Here is a 20265-nt window from a genome sequence, read left to right on the forward strand (position 1 = left end):
TATTTGAGAGAAGCTTATTGAAAACCTTTAGATTTAAGAAGTCGAGACAGACGATAAACATTGAACTAACAAATCCAAACGATATTTGATTACACGTAGATTTTCTCGTACAATTTTTGGTTGAAAAGTACAAACGCCTTACAATTCCTAATTGTGTCATAATCATAAAAATGATTCAGTTACATTTTCCAAAACCTGCATCATACATACTTAATGAGTATTAGTGTGTAAAATGTGCGATTAAAAGAATAACGATTGATTTCTTTTTTATTTCTGTTCGTAAGCTATTAATGGTTTTTATTATTTTTGTACAAGTCCAAATATACCAGATATTTGGACTGAGGTCTGCTTGAGTGAAGTTAGTTAAAGAGTGTGATTCTGAGTTTACATATTTACTTTTAAGGACAATGTCTTTTATAATGATTGAATGATATTTTTATTTATCTGAATATATATACATTTTGTGAAAGAAATTATGATTAATCTTGTGCTATATATTAAATTCTAATAAAATTTCAAAACATCGCAATAAAGATCGCGTGACATGTTCATATATGTATATATCTCTAACTAGTGCATAAAATAAAGCCAAGCGTTAATGATAGCTCACGTTGGATAGATGAAGAAAATTGCTATAATTACAACACTATAAGGGACAAACAATAATTTTGTATTGTAGGAAAGTATCATATTAAGTTACGTCACAAACAAACTTAATATTATCGAACGAAATCGACAACATAATAATTTAATAAAACGAAGATTTGAACAATATAATTAAATTACAATGCTTTTACTATACAATCAATAGGAATTTCTTAAATAATTCCCTAAATAGCTGGAAGTTGTATGACGGCTTATAAAAAGAAAACAAAAAAAGCTCAGAATCATTTCTACGGACTTAATTCGGTTCTGCCTGATTTTGATAAAATTCGGTATGAAACAAGCTTGAACGCCAAGGACGGACATATGCTACTTTTTTAACACCCCCAAACACGAGTGAAGCTGTGGGCGAATACTAGTTTGTTAATAACAATCATTAACCAAGTATAGAACGATTTTTTTAATCATGATTCGGTAAAAGTGTATAGAAGATAAGAACAAATTCGAAACCGCCGCAGAAAACGATCGCGCCTGTACTTGGTTCCGTCAATGTTGTTGATATTAACCACGTAGGCATAGATTATTTTGACAATATTACGTAGAAAAGATAATAGGTACAGAAAAGTGATTGATTAATGCGAGCCAGCATTATTTTGAAAGAGTTTACTTTATATCTCACTGGTGAAATGTTGAAAGTCGATTAACGATGATACGGTATTTTAATGCTGGTGTCCTTTAAATAATTTATAAATAAATTATAACAGCCGTAAATAAATGCCACTTACATCCGTTTTTCAAAGAAATCTTAGAACAATTTATATAAAGTTTATATTCATAGAGAATAACCACGATTATTCTGATAGATAGGAAATGTCGTCACATCTACAATATTTCCCATTAAAAAGGAATTGTTACCTTATAATACTTTATTATTGCTAGTGGTAAGACGTGTAGGATACTTTGCGTCGCTGTTTGTCGGTAAACCGAGTCTGTTCTTAGAAATTATAGCATGGTTGGCGACACATTGACGGTATAAAGAATAGTTAATATTTCTGACAGTAACAATGTCAATGGGCAATTATGGCCACTTACCATAAGGTGGCCCATCCATTCGTCAGGATTCCTAATAAAAATTAAAAAAAAAACGAGCTTGAATTAGTTTGTTCTCGAACTAGCTTACTATAAATAAATATATAGTCTGCTATCGATTTTAAATGTTATATGAGATATATTTTAGTAAATAAATTAATTCATTTCGTACCATTATTTGTGTTTACTATACCAGAAATATTAAAAACTGATTTAGATTTCGTTTTACGTTTTGTATCAAATCACGATAGCGTCCTACGATATCAGATAAAATTGGATTAAGGATCTCTCTCGCATTTTAAATTAAAATCCTTTTAAAAGTTTCAAATATTTTTACACTATTTTAGCATCTGAAATGAACCAAAGAAATATTGTTATTATCGCTATATTGTTGTGTATGTATTGTGTGATGATTTTCATGTGAAGGTAGGGCTTTAAGCTCGTCTGAGTAGGTAATGGGCAGTACTTGGTATTGTTGTCTTCCGGCTTGAAGGGTGAGGGAGCCAGTGTAATTACAGTCACAAGGGACATAACATCTTAGTTCCCAAGATTGGTGGCGCATTGGCCATTGTAACCAATTTGGTTAGTTCCTGGGCACACTCTCCGAAATGTATTCTGTAGAAAATCGACAGACAGGCAACGTTACGACGGTGTTCCAAGGTCTGCAGTTTTCTCGCTTTTCTCGCATACATTAAAGTAATTTATTTTTAACGAGATCATAGCCCGTAAAACTAGGACATAGCAACTGGTTTATATTATTTATTTTAATATTAAAAATTGTATTGCTCAAAAAATTACATTTCGATATTGTATATATTTATATAGTTAATTTTTTTGTAATAATAATAATAATAATAACCCTCCAGAGGACCACCTTGCCGTGGTGGGGGGGGGGGCTTATGAGAAGACATGAAAGGTCTCTTGGACTTGACCTTACCCTGTTAAATAAGTAGAGCAGGAGATACACAAAATTTAATAGCCACTTAAACCTTGGCTATGTCTTTCTCAACTAACGGTCCCAAACCCAAATGGAGATGAATAAAAGAATCTACAATTTACGGCCGCTTCCTAGGGTGCGCCGGGGCGCATCTGAAGCCGGTGCTGGATGCTACAGCATGCGAAACATCGGTGGTGAGGAGCTGAGCAGGCGGGCACTCACCAGTAAAAGGGTTACAGCCGGTCGTTGTGAGCTGAACAGACGGACTTACAACGTAGAAGTTACAGCCGACCCTTTGGGTGATGATACAAATTTACTAATTTTATCTACCTCTACGACTCGCTCCCACGATGTGACCCTAGCAGAAGATAAAAAGGATTCCGATTTGCTTAGTGAAATAATTCCATCGACATCGTCACCATTCAATTCATATGAATCATCCATTTCATCTCCACCCTCATGCCATATTTCATCAAACACCACTTCACCTACGTCTGTGGATGTTGTGCAGGAGGCACTTGCCATTGAACCTGCACCCGCCACAGACACAAGCCGTGCGCGCAAAAGATGGTCGAAAGAGATGAACGAGTTCATCTGGCGCACGTACCTCATTGCCACAAAATTATCTACAAGCAAAATATACCTTAATCATTTACACCACGAATTTTTAAGGAAATTCCCACAGATGCAGGCATCCAGACAGAGATTAGGAGATTAGGTGGGACAGAGCTGGAAGAAAACAGATCAGCTTACTGTCGGCCCCTTTATTAAGCAGTAATTGCAGAACACCCAGAATTGTCAGAAGTAAGTGAACAGAGAATATCAGACCAGCTACGAGTCATTCTTTAATAATAAAATAATTAGTGATGAAAAACTTAAAGAAATCCGTAAAGAAATATCGAACGATCTTTGTTTGCGCCGTAACCGTTTAGAACATACTTCACAACACGCAATGTTATCACAAAATACAACACCCGTACAAGCACCTAACAACGACGAAGAAAATAACAATCACACACAAATATAATACGCTGGAAATAATGAACTGAACCAAACTACTTACCATCCTGACGTGGAAAAATTAAGGAACAATACAACATTACAGTACAAAAATTTCAAAACACCAACCCGGTTGCCCGTCTCTACATACCAAAGCAAAACACCTCAAGAAAATTAGCTCAAATTGTTAATATCATTAATACCGAAATAATGCCGCAACAAATTTCAGCAGAACAAGATTTTCAGACCACTCATGCCATAATCTATTGTGCAGCATACACAGCAGTTGTTTGCAATGGAACTAAGATTAAGGATACCACCTCTCAACTTAACAACCAACAAAAAAAAGAACCTGCATGACAGAAAAGGTTACAGAAAAATATACAAGATCTTAGAAGAGACATTGGAAGACTCACAGAATATAACAATGGCAATAGGAGCACTAGGCTTATCTTATTAGTGGATAAAAAATAAACACCGGATACCCTCTCAGCATGAAGAACCTAACACAAACAATAAACATTTCCTTGACACCCTCAAACAAAAACTAAATGCCGCATCTAGTAGGTTTAAAAGATATTTAAATTGCACTCTTAGAAAGTCACAGAACACACACTTTTTCAACAATAAGAAACATTTTTATAGAACCTTGTCATCTGCCTCACAACAAAACACACGCACAGATAATCAAGATTTACCATCACCACCTACCAACACAATACATAGTTTCTGGTCTAGCATATGGGCTGATCCAGTAAATCACAATAAAGATGCTGCGTGGCTAGACCCGGAAGAAATTGATTCAATCAAGCCTATGAACTTGAACCATATACCTTTTTACTATTCGAGCGGGTACTAAATAAGACCCACAGTTTGAAAGCACCTGGAAGTGACTGTATACACAATTATTAGTACAAAAAATTTACATCAGTCCATACATTACTCCACAACCACATCAACGACTTTATTCAAACACCTAACATAATGCCACACTTCGTCACACAGGGCCTCGCGTACATGATACCGAAAGACACCGACCATCAAAATCCAGCTAAATATCGTCCCATTACCTGCCTACAAACCATTTATAAAATACTTACAGGATGTATTGCTGAAATACTTCACGAACACATTGCAACTAACAATATTCTTGCCGAAGAACAAAAAGGATGCCGAAAAAGTAGACAAGGTTGCAAGGAACAGCTTGTAATAAACACAATAGCCATGAAACACGCTAAGTCTAGGAAAAAAAATATTAATACCATGTATATAGATTATAGAAAGGCTTTTGACTCCGTACCACATAGCTGGCTTCTTTACGTACTACAATACTATAAAGTTCACCCACAGCTTATTTATTTTCTTGAAAGTTCTATGCAAAACTGGAAAACTAAGCTTAAAATCGCAGGACAGGTTAAAACCGAAACGGCTGAAATCCCAATACGCTGAGGTATCTGTCAAGGACACGCCCTTAGCCCTCTGTGGTTTTGTCTTGCGCTAAACCCTCTCTCCCATATGCTGAACAAATCAAATCACGGTTACTCTATCACCGCACCAAATACAGAAACTGAAACTACTCTTACACACCTCATGTACATGGATGACATTAAATTATACAGTAGCACAACAGCATCATTACATCATCTTGCAGATATCACCCAAACTTTCTCAAGCGACATTCACATGTAGTTTGGGATAGACAAATGTAAGACATTTTCGGGTAAAAATGGAAAAATCATCCCAAATAGCTGCATCTTAGAATCAGGAGAGATTATTGAACCTCTAGAACCGTACACTACCTACAAATACTTAGGTTTTGAACAAGCTAGGCAGATATATCAAAAAGGAGCAAAAGATAGACTTAAAACTAAATTCAGACATCGTTTAAATATTCTATTCCGGTCTCAACTCAACTCCCGCAATTTGTTTAAAGCAATAAATAGTTACGCAATTCCGGTACTTACTTATTCTTTCGGCATAATTAAATGGTCTCAATGTGAACTCCTCAACCTTTAACGTATCATTAACGCTTCTTGTGTACAGAGAATGACCCTTCCCAGAGGTGAAGGTGGACGAGGCTTAATAGATGTAGTCAATCTACACAACAAACAAATCATATCTCTTAGACACTATTTTCATCAACGCTCGGAACACTATTCATTGCATACAACAGTAACACTCGCAGACAAACACTTCACCCCTCTTTAAGATCACCTTAAAGATCAAAACCTACAAAGAAATGAACATATCACCGACATTAATGAAAAAACTTCCTCATGGCAACAGAAATCCCTTCACGGAAGACATCGCCATGACTTACAGCAATCATATGTTGACAAAGCAGCATCAAATGCTTGACTGAGGCGTGGTGAACTCTTTCCTGAAACTGAAGCCTTTATGTTGGCAATTCAGGACCAGGCCATCGACACCCGGAACTACTAGAAACACATAATACGCAAACTTAATATCCAATCAGATACATGCCGGCACTGTCATTCTAATCCTGAAACCATTCAACACATAACTTCCGCCTGTAGAGCCCTGTGCGCAAACTGACTATAAACATCGACACGACCAAGTGAGCGCCATCACACATCAACATCTCGCACATAAACATGATTTTATAAAAAAGAAGACTCATACATAATATAAATACAAACCCAACACTATACTAGAAAATAATAGTTAGAGGATATATTGGGACAGAACTATAATCACAGATAAAAAATACATTTCAATAGACCCGATATCACATTTCATGACAAAATTAACAAAACTATTTATCTTATTGATATAGCTATTCCTAACACCCATAACATACAGTCGACAATTTCGGGAAAGCTCAGTAAATACCAAGATCTAGCAATCGAATTGAAACGTCAGTGGCGAGCAAACACCATCCATATTGTTCCCATTGTCATATCAGCAACTATAGTCGTACCTAAAAGCCTATACAACCTAGCCTTGATATGTTACAGGTTCCTCAACATACTCATAATTTACTCCAAAAGGCAATCATCCTGAACACATGCCGCCTCACTCGCAAGTTCCTTACGACTTCATCTATCTCATCTTCCTATAGCATATATATAATCACCTAGACCCTACTCGCGCTTGGCTACGGCCCGTGTATTTAGATTTTTGTTACCTCATACGAGAGGAAATGTAAAATAAAAATATAATAATAATAATAATGTCCTCCAGACCGATTTCGGCCACGGCGGCCAATCTCAAGTGAGATTAGCCAACTACGCAGGATATTATAGTGCACAAGTGTGTGCTCAAACACAGGTGCACTCTCTATTCCCTAACTCTCATAATCCGATGGGACGGCAATCCGACACGACCGGAAAGAGTTAAGGCGCAGGACCAACAGTTTTACGTGCTTTACGAGGCACGGGAGTGTACATACTTCCAACTTCCAGGCTCCGGGCTGCTACTGAGAATTTTCTGACAGAAAAACCCAATAACTTTTTTATTGGCCCGACCTGGGAATTGAACCCAGGACCTCCGGGTCTGCGGCCTTATATCAAGCCACTAGACCAACGAGGCAGTTAAATTTTAATATAATAAAATAATAAATTTTAATAAATACATTTCTAATAAATAAAGTTCCTTGAAGTAATATTATCCATCATTCAAGACGCAGCAAGCAATCAACCGGTTGCATGCATATAATAAGTTATATATGTATATACTGGTAGTTATATTTGTTCTAGATACCCTAAGACTCATTCAATATGCTTACAGCGACATCAACTTGAATTCTAAAATAATTACTGAATATATTATTAGTAAATATATTATTGAATTCTAATAGTTTTAAATCAAATTATTTTATTCGCTCTTTATATACAAGTAGCATTCGTATTGACCGCGGAAAGTAAAAAAAGTATTACCCATTTTCAGAGCCCATCTCAATAAAAAAAAATTATAAACTATAAATGTTAATTAGTTTTCAGTTAATCAGTTTTCAGCTCGACAAATTATTTTAATTTACGTGTCACCATATAATATTTGTCGAGTTGTACTAAATTGACAGGAACGATCGGTTATATAAACTTGAAGATTAATTTAAAGAAACGCTACACAACAAAACGAAGGTCTTATTTAATTCAAGTGTTATTTATAATACTAATAGTTAAAACATTTAAAACCTTGTCTAAAAAAACAACGTCTGTCCACTGCCTTAGCCTTCACTGCTAACACGATAGCTGATTAATTTTTCATCCAGACAAAATAATAGTGATTCAACGAGTCACAAAAAAAACAATTTTTTTTTTTGATCCGTTTATATTTTTTAAAACAAATGTATATAATTCTTATATTAAATAATATAATGTCGTCTACATTATATATTATTTTATATGTTCCGAAATCTAAGGTTCCATTGTTACATACGAGTAGAATACAATTTTACAAGCTTATATTAAACCTCACATATGTGAGGTCAAATCTCACGACTAAATTTGAAGCAATTTTCAACCGACTAAGTTAAAAATTTTGCACACCTTTTAGTTCCGGGAACAATACAATCTAGTACACTAAATATCGTAATTTGTTCTAAATTGTAGCCTAGTACTCGTAAATGCTTGCTTTCTTTTAGCTATTTCTTTGCAGTTTTAGTCGGTTTTATGTTTTTCAGCTTAGTAAGCTAGGAATCTTTTTTTTCATGTGTGAAATATGATGTATAGTATTTTTAACAAAATGTACGTCAATTTTCTCTCATAAAATATTATATACTTAATTTAGGATTCTTAAAAAAATAATAAAACTATTTTTTAACCAACAAATTAAAAATTTGTATTTCATTCCTAAAAAGTAGTAATAACATGTGTACATTTAGATGGCAGTAAAATTTATTTTAAAAAATCTCAATTACTATTTATTAAAGGCTTTACTTAGTTGCCGTTTAGATAAACATCAATTTCGCTCTTTCTGTCATTATTGATTTGACATTCGAAAGAAGAAGACATAGAATTGTTTAACTAATCACCCACAAAACAACACTTAAAAGTAAAACCGATCATTTTTTAACAGAAACATTGTCTGGAATGATTAAAAATATTAACAGGATGGAATCCAAAGCTTATCTGTTAGCGGGAAAGGCCACGTTTTGTGCTGCATACATGCATTTTTCTGAATTTCTTTACAATCATGTTTTAAACTATAATTTTAAGCATTTTGATATCATAAAGTTTCTTATTTACCTTTGAGATATAATAAAATACATCCCCAACCTTTCATTGGAGGAATGAATTAATGAAATTCTCTTTTAGGCATTACTACAAATAACATTTAGGTGTATTTTCTCTGTTATCCACAATGGTATCCCTCTCCACGATAAAGAAAAGAATGTTATGTTTAATTTGTACATACAAAAATTCTCTCACAGAGCAACCGCAATGCGTGCTCTAAGATAACCGTCGAACCGGATTCAAATATTGCTTTGGGGTAGTTCTATTGATCTGTCTAATATAATAAGAAGAGCATATAAAAACATTGAGTACTTTTTATATTTTTTTCAATGCAGATACCTAAACGATTTTCTTTATTTATATTGTAGTTGTGTTTAGCTCTACAATCTGCTATCTTAAGCTTTGTTGACCTTTTAGTAAATCCGTCACTGGCATTATCGTAGTCCTCGACACGACAGGAAAATACAGCAATACAACTTTACCGCTACTGTCCTATGGGGCGCTTTAACGACTAAAGCCTCTAATCTTGCCAGACCTCAGAGCCTATTTGCGTCAAATTGATTTCCGATCAATATTAAATAACAACAAAAGGAGCCATAAAAAATATAAAATGTACTTTGAAATTTAAAATTATAATGCTGTTATATGGGCTAAAATACTTCCTCAATTGGCAATGATTTCTCGTAGCTGTATTCTCCACTTAAAATATGAATATTGATCGTAAAAGAACATAAATATATTCACTCATATATCCAATAAGTATCTCTTAAAAGGAGCGAAGTAAAGAGGATTACGTTTTCAATAAAATCAAACGCAGTCAGCTGCCTTATGTAACCTCTACTTTGACACTAAGAAACAGAGTCTACATTTTGCAACTTTGCGTTTTGTAATAGAGACGTTTCCTAGAAAAATTCTATAATTGAATTTGTAGAAATGGAAAAACCTGTATGAATATGGAAAGATCATTTGTAAAATAATGTTTTCCAAATTTGATAAAGACATAGGGAGATATACACGTGGATTTTGAAACTACCACTGAGTTCCGCTTGGTTTGTTCAAAGTAAATAGAATAAAATTCTGCCCCATGTATGTCGATCAATCCGCACTGAAGTAACATCATGGAATAAGCTCCTCCTCAATATGGCTGTAACTATTTTATGGCACATATGGCGGACGTCACCAGTAAGTGAACCTGTGAGGTTATATATATATATATTATACATCAAAAATTTATAATTAATTGTATTATATACAGACATTTTTATAAAATACAAGATTATATATATAAAATAAAAAGAACAAAATACACATTACAAATTTAAATGGCTGTAACTTATTATGTTTATAGTAAATACATATATACGATAAGATGTTGCCGATGAAAGTATTAACATTAATGTTATTATTCACAGACCTAAAAAAACATGTAAAAAAAGAAAAAAATCAAGCAAACACTTGTGAATGCAAATATAAAAATGAAACAATATCTGGATTTATTACCACTAAAACCAACGTTCATGGAATTTAAGACTCAGGAACTTAAATGACCAGCAATATAACTTTTAGCAATGTATGATGGAGTTTTATAACAGCGCTTTTCCATTTAAGCCGTTATCGCGTAAATACTAAAAGCTATATTGCAATGAGAGCTTCTCAAACGGATGGCGTCAGCAAAAACATTTTGTATAATGAATTCATAGATGCATAAAGGCAAACTTTTTGTCATTGCCAACACTTTTTATTCAAATTTTAAACGTACTTATAATAAACATCTTGTTGTATTTTTTCCTCTCTACTAACATTCATACAGGGTTTTATGCTGAATAAGTTTATCTTGATAGATGACAATCTACTTATCAGTTATTCTACCGCCAATCGGCCATACTTGTATTGCTTTGTTTCGTCTTGAAGGTTGAGTGAGTTAATGTAACAAGCACGTGGGATATCTTAGATTAGTTTTTTTTATTTTTATATTATAGGTTGACGGACGAGCATATGGGCCACCTGATAGTAAGTGATCACCAACGCGCATAGACATTGTAAGAAATGTTAACCATCGATTACATCGCCAATGCCCTACCAACCTTGGGATCTAAGATGTTATATCCCTTGTGCCTGTAATTACACTGCCTCAATCACACCGGAACACAACAATAACAAGTACTGCTGTTTTGCAACCGCAAAACAGCAGTACTACCGAATTTTCAACCGAATATCTGATGAATGGGTGGTACCTACCCAGACGGGCTTGCATAAAGCCCTACCACCAGTAAAGTAAGTAAGTAATTAAAATCATTTACGATGCAAGACATATTGTATTGTACTACCGAATTTTCAACCGAATATCTGATGAATGGGTGGTACCTACCCAGACGGGCTTGCATAAAGCCCTACCACCAGTAAAGTAAGTAAGTAATTAAAATCATTTACGATGCAAGACATAGTTAATGTTGCCTAAAATAATAAAATACATGACATGCATGATTATCTCGTTGTATTAAAAAAATGAGGTACGAATCGGTCTTACCCTAAGCCCGCACCGAAAGATTTATTACATCAAAACCTTGAATGCAACTTTCGTATTACATCAATTAAATAACACCCTTATTCGTAATCATTCCATAAAACAACATCAAATTATTATTAATAATTGTATTTATTTTTTACTTCGTTAAGTACAAATTAAACGATACGATTAAGTGCTTTTAGTAATATCCCGCTGGTTAAGCCATTTACTAATGAGACCTCTTGGGTCTATTTCAAAGCATTTAATACCAAGGCCTAGTTTAAGTGTGATTGTTATTGATCAAATAAGTTTATGTTAACATGTATATAATGTATGTCAATGTAATATATATAATGTAAGGACCTTAATAATAAATATAACATAGTAAAAAGTTTATAATAAATCTACACATATTCTAAACTATTTGGTTACTAACATTATAAAATTCTGAAAGGAGCATTAAATTCAGAATCGCGATAGTTAATATTATTATTATTATTTATTTCATTATCGAAATTTTGCTATGAAGCGAAAGCTTAGGTAGACTTCAGATAAATTTTCAATTTTCCACCAATATCTTCGAAACGGCCTATCCTGACGTTTAAAGACTCGTTAAATGCCGTGACAAGCAACAACAACCAAATAAAAACAAGAATTTTTGGACGTATTTATCGGTGAAAATTTTGAAAATTCCTTTGCTAAAAACCTGGATGCTAGCACGCCGATTATGCTCCCGTTTAATTTGGCTAAGTCAAATTAATTAAAAAGTTTTTAAAGCAAACAAGATCAATCTAAAGTTAAAAGTATTTCGGTCGCGTTAGTATTTTTTTATATAATTGAGAGAAATTAATAATCTTTCTTGGTGATTGGTGATGTATCGCTTTGAATAGCGAGTGAGCAAGCATAACTACAGACACAACGGACATAACTTAGTTCCCAAGGTTGATGGCGCATTGTAGGTATAAGAGATGGTTAATATTTCTTACAATGCTAATATTTGTACTAATGGTGACCTACAATCAGCTTACCTATCGAAAGCGATAATTTTCTTTGAACTGAAATTGGCCCGTTATTTTAAAAACTATATGCAGTATTCATAATTTTTCGTCAATTTACAATCTTGCTAGATTTATTATAAACTAACGGTTCTTGCAATTACATACGGAACTGTACGGTACGGTAACATACTCGTATATATATTTTGCACACTAACAAGCTTAATTTAATTGGTATAGTTAAAATTAAATACGATATATAAAATAGGATTGTAACGAAGCGAGAAATAAGTTATTTATCGCGAACCGACGAGCACTTTTACATATTTTGCAATCTTTTATTAAACTTCACCTGATATTATTTTTTAAGTCATGCAGTTGAATTTTAAATGAAACCGATTGTATTGTAATTTTACACGCTAATTTGATGCTGGTATATTGGTGCCAATACACAACTTCTTAAAACTTTAAGAGGTATTTTAATTTTACTTTTTAGTGGTGACTTTGTGCAAGATCGTCTTAGTAGGTACCACGTATTCTACCGCCGAGCAGCAATATTTAGTAATGTTGTGCTCCAGTGTTACTGCAGGCACAATGGACATAACATCTTATTACTAGAGTGGTGGCATATTGATGATGTAAGGGATGGTTAATACTCCTAGCAGTGCCAATGTCTATGGGCGGTGGCACTTAAATTAAGATGCCAATAGGCCAGTCTGTGAATATATTTTAAATAATAAAAAAATGTCTACTAGGTCAGCTCCTTTATAAAAGGATCATCATCAATATCATATTATCTTCTAAAAAGATAATTCAACTTTCAATATTTACGAAATATTAGTAATATAAATATTTTATATATTTCGTAATAAATGGCTTTACTGAGAACTGAACGAGGTTTTCCACAGTGCCGGCCCTAGGCGCGATGGGGTGACGGCCCGGGGCGCCAAATTTGCGGGAGTGCCAAATTAAGAAATAAATATTTGGAAAATAAAAAAAAATACAATAAAAAATAAAGGAGCCACAAAACTTTCTACGTCCATGTCGTTAGCTCTGGGTTACGCTAAAGGAAAGATGAAATTCTTTGGATCAGCAAAAAATTAACACTCAAATATGATTTCCTTAAGTAGGTACCCCAATCACCAAATTTTTGCCCGGGATGTCAGTGGCTCTAACGCCAGCACTGGTTTTTCAGGAATATAAAAGTATAATAATATTTACAAGGATTCAGTTACTATTAACTATTACACCTTTTTTCGATCACGACAAAATAATTGCTTTTTACAAATATATTAAACATTAAAGGCAACCTGTGAACTTGAAAATCGATTAACATACTCATGTCATTACAGTCGTAGAAAGTCGTAGAAAATGTACACTCAATACTCAATATTAAAATATAATAAATAGACAAAAAGTTCAATTCGGGATCAAATTAGTAAATATTTAATAAAAACTTTAACCCAAAGGTCTAATAATGTTATATTGCTATAGTAGATAGCAATTTTATATTATTACTTAAAACTTTTATAAAAAGTAATAGGATTAATTATCAATAATTAGGAAGATGAGCTTATTTTTTTATGATCTCAAAAAATCATATTTAAAATATAAAAAAATACTGGCGCAAGAATCTTTACGATATCTGCAAAAAAAGTTTTTTTTACAATTTTTTAAAGTTACGAGTTCTTAAATTCTTTTCTGGAGCGACCGATCGACGCGTGACGTCACATCGCCTAACGTCGCTCGCTCGCCCATACAATTTCGCCTGTATTTTCGCGTTATTCTTGACTTTATTTATATTTCGGTTAGTATAAAAAAACTTTCATACATTTATTATACAGTACCATAGCATACTAATTCAAAAAATAGAACTCGGGAAAAATACATTTTTCATACATATATTATCAACAAAAACAAGTAGATATTTTCGTGATGAGCAATTTAATGTAAGTACCTTAGTACTAAAATTTGTCGTATTTATAAGTTTTTGTCATATTTATAAGTTTTTAAGCCGAGATGGCCTAGTGGTTAGAACGCGTGAATCTTAACCGATGATCGTGGGTTCAAGCCCGGGCAAGCACCACTGAATTTTCATGTGCTTAATTTGTGTTAATAATTCATCTCGTGCTTGACGGTGAAGGAAAACATCGTGAGGAAACCTGCATGTGTCTAATTTCGTTGAAATTCTGCCACATGTGTATTCTACCAACCCGCATTGGAGCAGCGTGGTAGAATAAGCTCCAAACCTTCTACTCAAAAGGGAGAGGAGGCCTTAGCCCAGCAGTGGGACATTAACAGGCTGTTACTGTTAGAAGTTTTTAGTTTGAGGATCATATTATTATTTTTTACAGGCTAGTTATAGGTATTCGCTTATTATAAACATAATTCAGGATGTTCGTAATACGTTGATACGTTGAATACCGATAGTGTTGTCATAAGAGTTTGTATCGATGAAAAATGCATATCAACGTTAATCTTAAGTTTATTGTTAAGCTTGAAGATAATTTGTGAACAACGTCGTATCGCCAATGGTATACGTTGAAAAAATCCTTAATGACTGTGATCCATTAAAATTGATTTTTACCATATTATGTTTCGTTGAAAGTCATATATGTAGTTTAATATTCACTATATGCGAAGTACATGGTGGGGGTATAGTTTAGTGATCGCAGCGCTTGCCGTGGCAGAAATACGCAAAAATCCGGGAAAGTAAAGTCAATTTGCACGGAGTTCGTAATAAATAAAAAAAATTAAAATGCCTAATAATAGATGTTGTTGTGTTGTAAATTCGTCGGTGTAAATTTTATATATATTTCCTATATTGGACTGGAAATTAAATCAACGAAATAAATGGATAGATGCTATAAAAATAAATAAGTATGCGAAATAACCTTAAACTATGATCAATTTTATTTTGCGCTGTATTTTATGTGATATTTATTTTTGTCTTTATTATTTTAGTGTTGATGGGTCGCCATGGTATCCCAAACCTGACGACACAATATGTAGTGAACATTTTATGGGAAACAAAAAAATCAGAAGAGGAAGAAAGTCCGAGTTATGCTCCCACGATATTCCCTGAAATATATCGATAGAGGAATATTATTGATTCACAGGTCCTAGCTAGATATACACGCTTGACAAAACGAAGAATTACAAAAGTCGCTGATACCACATCAAGTCAAATAATAATTGAAGAAAGTAGTGAATTAAATCAAACTCAACCTCTTGTGGTCGATTAAGTATGTCAAGTCAATATGTTTTCTGAATCGAAATTAAGAGATAAACTTAGATAAACTTTGTTTGTATTAAATTAATTTATAGTGATCACTATGATGCTGAAATTCAAGTGGATATAGCAACAACATCAAGAATTGTAATGACAAATAATTTGAATTTAAAGGTTATGAGAGTACTTACGCTTAAACTCGTTACATAGGGCGTTAATGTCAACGATGTTTGACGAATTACGTGGGCTCGTATTAAATAACTATTGCTATTCTTTCGTAGCTCTTCAACATTTCTTACATGTTGTGCTAAAACTATTTTTTTTTCCTTTCAACACGGTTTGAGGCTGGAAACGAATATTGTGTTTTACACTTTCAAAACCAGTTTTTATAATGATATCCATTATTTTATGCATTTTTTTAACAAATTCCTTTAAAAATACCACTTGTCGTCTTTTAATTTATCTTTAATTTACTATATTTACTAGAAAGCAATAAAATACTGATATGTCATTATTTCGCATAATCCCGGATAGTTGCGTATTGCTAGGTGGCGCTACTGTTGTGTAGCGAATAGTACGTATGATACAAAATGAAATCAGATAATTTATTAGTCAAATAGGCTCATAAAGGCACTTTTGAATTACCATGTTACAATATTGAATTAAATGTAAAGCTAACACCGGTGATCTTCTAGTTTACCTGGCCGATAGGCTGAAGCAGTTGAATCTAAGAGGCCACCTCTTGGACTCAACTACAACAAAATGAGCAATTAGTCTGGACATAGAATAAGCCTTTGATTGGGCTTCCCAGGTAATAATGCAACTGGATCACCAATTTTGCCAGATCGAATCATCAAGGTCATTGTCGATGGTGCATGCTCTTACTTAAAATTCGTCAATTCTGGTGTTCCAAAGGCTTTGTGTTATCACCTACTCTGCTTCTTCTGCAAATTAATGACATGTGCAAATTAGCAATATTCAATGTTGGCAGACGACAGCACTGTAGACGACTTATACACAGGCCGCGCTAATATTTGTCGGGAACATGTCGATGAGTATAAACTTGTGTTTGAAATCACAAGTGCTTATTAATCGAAGTCTGAGATTGGGGCCAACCAAATTTGGTACAAGTCAACCCCAATACGATAAAAGTTTGCGCTATGATTTCTAAAATGTCACCTTTCGTCATATCCCCTCATTTTAAGAATACCACCTCGCTGCCAAATCCAGTATCGGGACCTTAGGTTCCGCGGCCTATTGGAAGGTGAAGCGAAGTAAGCCTTTAGAAGCTTTGTTTGCTCAACAAAGTGAGACAATACATCACGTCAGCTCCTCACCTAAAATTCTACAATGCGAAAATTCAGCCCCACATGGAATACTCTCTGCTCTCATCTCTGGGTGGGGAAGATGGCAGTTTTCATCTTCTATCGCATCTTTTATGCTCTGAGGAACTGTATAGATTAATCCCAAGCGCTGAATTTCACCATCGGACATCGTGTCTAAATTATAAATTTCATCCATATATACCACCTCGATGTCTGGAAATCCACTACTGCAACGCTATTTTTAAAGCATTTCCTGCCTCGCACAGCCACTCTGCGGAACCATATTTCCCGGTGACGTATTCGAACCGTTATGCCATAGAAACCTTCAAGAACAGAGCCTACTCATACCTTAAAGGCTGGCAACGCACCTGCAAGTACTTCGGTGTTGCAGGTGTCCTTGGACAGTGGTAATCACTTTCCATCAGGTGAGCCTCTTGCTTGTTTGCCCACTTTTACATAAAAAAGGTTTCTTCCAGTAACAGTTTATTTCTTACTTATTGCAAGTATTTATAACTAAAAATATAAAAAGAAAGAATAATAACAATATGACAAGTAGTCATAATAACGTCTAAGTATTAATCAGAATTATAAATAACAAATTTTAAATGTCAAATATTCAAGATGTTATGTCCCTTGGACTTGTGTATTGCTGTTTGGGCCACCCAGACGGCCTGGCACGAAGCCCTATTAACAAAATATATTAGATGTCTAAATGTTTATCGTGATTGGTTAATGAATATCTTCGCATTTAGTATGAGGCCGACTAATCGTAGGGACCTCGCGGTAGCATTGGCTGGCGATCCCGTGGTTTATTGCTTGGCCAATAAAACAATCTACAATTAAATAAAACAGTAGTATTTTTAATACAATATCGTCTGTATCAATAAGTTACTGTTTTTATGCAATATTTCAATGTGAAATGAAAGAAGAGACAATTATAATAAAAATTATATAACGCTTATACATCATACCGACGTATATTGATGATTGTGAGATGTTTTATATCATGTGTCGATTTCCAACTCTGATTTTCTTGATTAAAAAAGTTAAATAGGTTTGCGATAAACCTATCGCGCGACCGCAATAAAAAAATAACAACTATACCTATATCATTTTATTTTATTTTATTTTATTTTTATTATATCTGGGAAACAAACAGTACACGCCACATATACTACACAACAAATTAACTCGATCACATACCAATCAAGTTTCCACTCAAAACTAATTCATGTATGACAGTAAACAAGCAATTTTGTAAATTACAAATATTAATTATTAAGATTCAAACAGTTAACAACAGCAAATCAATATTATATAATAAAAATTAAATAGATAAAATAAAAACATTGACTAAGTTAACAAATGCACACAAACTCTTTTTTTAAATGTATTGAGCGTACAAGAAAACATGTCCAAGGCAATAAACTTCCTATTGTAGCTCTTACAAGAGCATCATTATTACAAAATTTAAAAAAAAAACACTCCAACCCAAGTCTTACTTGACTTGTTATTATCTGGTGACGTGACATTTAAAATGACGCTAAATTTATGCCTTCCATACTAATAACATATCGTTTAGAAAATGTCGTAAAAGTTTATTATAATCGTTTAATTAATACACAGGTGGGCACGAATAAATTAACCCCTATATATGTGAACGCTAGATAACAAGTTGACGAGTTATATCTACGCAGTTTATCTTTATTATAATAAATCATTCTGTATTATTTTACAAATGGCTTGATGCAGAGGTTAGGACATAATAATATATGATTCTATAAAGCGAATATTTAACCGTTGGTTTTAATCCCAATTTAAACCGAGATTCAGTTGTTTTTTTATAAATGTATGAAGATAGAATATATTATTCTTAATAAAACGCCAAGTCAACAATATTTAAATAATAATAATAAATATAAGTAAATAACAAAATAACTGTATATCAGCCTGACCCGGGGCTTAAACTCGAGGCATCGGGAATGGCTCCACAACCATAAAATAAAGAATAATTAAGTAACTTTTAATTATCTTTTTGACTACACCAAGTACCTAACAAAAATCGAGTCTTAAATTATGAATTACTAATACAGGCACAGAATAACTTAATAGGACCTCGGTCTCATTGCGTTTGACCTGACAAACATGATTAAGATAAACTCGGGGGAAATTTAACAATGTAATTCTTTTTTATATTATCATGGACCAGTTAACATTAGAAACTCAATGAGTTCGGAATCTCATACGTCAAGCCAAAATTTTATAAAAGCAAGCGCAGGTAGTTGCCGGTAATTCTAAAAGCAATGGCAGAAGATTCTGAGTATAGATTGAGAAAATTATTTAGAAAAATTTAAACAGCTTAAATTTTTTTTTAAATTTTCTATATAAAAGGTTTATAGTGATAATTTTCTGGCTTAAGATTTTTATCTCTTTTTTTTTGAATAAATCTTTGTTTTTTTTATATGCGCCGGGATGGTAAATGATGACTCCACCTGATGGTAAGTGGTAGTAGAGTCCAAACGCGACGACGGCCAGTACAGTCGGGAAGAATGTTCTGTACTGGCCGTCCCCGCCTTGCCGGCCCGCAAGACGCCTCTTCACGCCTCGTTTCGAGATTACAACCCGGGTTTGTAAGAGGACACGTGAGTTGGTAAGGAATTCCATTTTTTGGAAGTGCGACAAAGAAAGGAGTTGCCAAATTTCTGTGTGCGCGATGGAATTGATGTCACAGTTAGGCGGTGACAGCGAGAGCCAGCACGCGTAGACTTATGAAGGAAGGGGGAAGCAGGAATTAGAGAGAATAATTCCTTAGAGCACTCGCCGTGATACAGTCGATAGAAAGCGCTCAGCGCTGCTATCTCTAGTTCATTGTATGTACAGTCTAAGCAATCTTTTAATAAACACAAATTTGTACTTTTTTCATTTTATTATTTGACTGCTTATTTCATTATGGTTGTATGATCGTTTATTTTTAATTTTGGATGTTCATTTAATACAAACGTTTTGCTTTGTTGTGTTTATTTGTTAATGGCAATTTTGTAAGGAAATCTTTCTTGCTCTCTAGATCAAATCTTTCCTTGTGTCAAACTATCACACCTTGCTCGTCCATCCGTGGTGACCATTTACAATCAAACAAATATATATATATAATGTTTAATATACATGTTTACTATTTTAGTCATGATAATAAACAAGTAATATTAAACGGCTATGGTTGACTTCAAGAGCTGCGCGCAACAAATGAATCCGTTTAAAATTTATACACCTACGAGAAAATGTGAGCAATTTTAAACCTAAGATAATTATGCTGTACAGCTAAGGAGTTGAACTTTCATTATCATACAAGCCGCTTTGTTACTCATAACTGTATTTAGTTAAACT

The sequence above is a fragment of the Nymphalis io genome, chromosome 17 (genome assembly GCF_905147045.1).
Source record: "Nymphalis io chromosome 17, ilAglIoxx1.1, whole genome shotgun sequence".
NCBI lineage: Eukaryota > Metazoa > Arthropoda > Insecta > Lepidoptera > Nymphalidae > Nymphalis > Nymphalis io.